Source organism: Diaphorina citri, unplaced genomic scaffold (assembly GCF_000475195.1).
Source record: "Diaphorina citri unplaced genomic scaffold, Diaci psyllid genome assembly version 1.1 scaffold4680, whole genome shotgun sequence".
NCBI classification, from domain to species: Eukaryota; Metazoa; Arthropoda; class Insecta; order Hemiptera; family Psyllidae; genus Diaphorina; species Diaphorina citri.
In genome coordinates this window covers 8151-9602 of record NW_007382075.1, presented here as the reverse complement: position 1 = coordinate 9602, position 1452 = coordinate 8151, and positions in this window count along the sequence as shown.

Sequence of the window (1452 nt, the reverse complement as noted above, 5' to 3'; positions counted from 1 at the left end):
TCTCTCTCTCTCTCTCTCTTTAATATCAAAGTAGTTTTCGAGGAGAATATTAACCTTCTTTTTTATAACTCCTCTTTCTTTCCCTCTCTCAGTCTCAATGTCTCTCTCTCTCTCTTTCTTGTTTTTCTCTGTAATTCCATATTCTTTCTTCTATCTTTCTCTATCTGTGTTCTCTGTCTCTGTTTTAATTTCTTCTTTTATTCTTCAAGTTGGGTATTCAAACTTCAAGTTATATTTACCTTACGAAAAGCTAGGTAAGTAAGTGGGTTAGTTATAGCTATAGATAGATATATTATTATACAGTAGAACCTCGATTATTTTGACTTATTGGGACGGGGGGTAGTTGAAATGATCACTTTCTATGATCTTTTCCTCTGATAAGATGGGATATTCTTTGAAAGATAGAAAAAAAAATGGATTTTGAAGTTAAAAAAATATACCTATGTAGAGAATTGAAATAGGTACCTAATGGAAGTTGAAATAATGGAGGTTCTGCTGTAGGTACTTGGTTTTATTATACCTAGAGCTACCTACTATTCTCTTTATCCCTCCTCTCTTCTCTCTCTCTCTTCCTCTTTCCTTCTCTCCCTCTCCCTCTCTCTCTCTTTCTCTCTCTCTGTCCTTCACACACACACAACACACACCTTCAATTTTCAATTGTTCCCTTTATGCAGCTTGCATTTGCAGAATTTTTGGCGAATTAAAACATTAGGTACCCTAACAACAAACTCAAAAACAAATAAAAACAAATTTTCCCTCTATCACACTTTGTTGTTTTAAAAAATGTATTTTGTTGGTGTTGGACTTTTTCCTTTTAAAATGCAGTTTTTGAATTTTATACTCATACTTACCTAGTTTTTCCTAAAAATTTATATACATAGACAGTTATTGGTAGGTATGGTGATTATTGCATAGATTTCGGATTGTATCCAAATGTATATTGCATGCATAGGTATTTTGCTTTTTGTGTGTTCATGATCATTCGTTAGTTTAGTACACCCCTACTCCAAGAATTAGTATTATGGTTAAAGGGACCAAAGAATTGGTGGATATGGATAAAATTGGATGGGAAAATTTCAAATAATCAACTCGTACGTTAATTAAGTTTATTATAGGTTAAGATCATCCAGTTGTTAAATAAAATTAAATATTAGTATAATGTAACCATAACCAAAATGTTAGTATGTAGGTAGTCATAACCAAATACAGGGGTTGTTAAAATGTTAATTGTTAGTAAAATCAAAACCATGACATCCAGGGGTTGGTAAACTCCCAAGCGCGGTCCAAGTCTCCCACTAAGGGGGGCCCGCGAGTAACTTACGGTGGTCGTTTCGATATTTTCGTCGCACAGTGTTGTCGTTTCGATCGTCGGATCGTCTGTTGGGAACCCCTGGAAACGAAAAAAGAATAAGGAACATATAAAAATAATGATAATAATAAAACATAGAATAT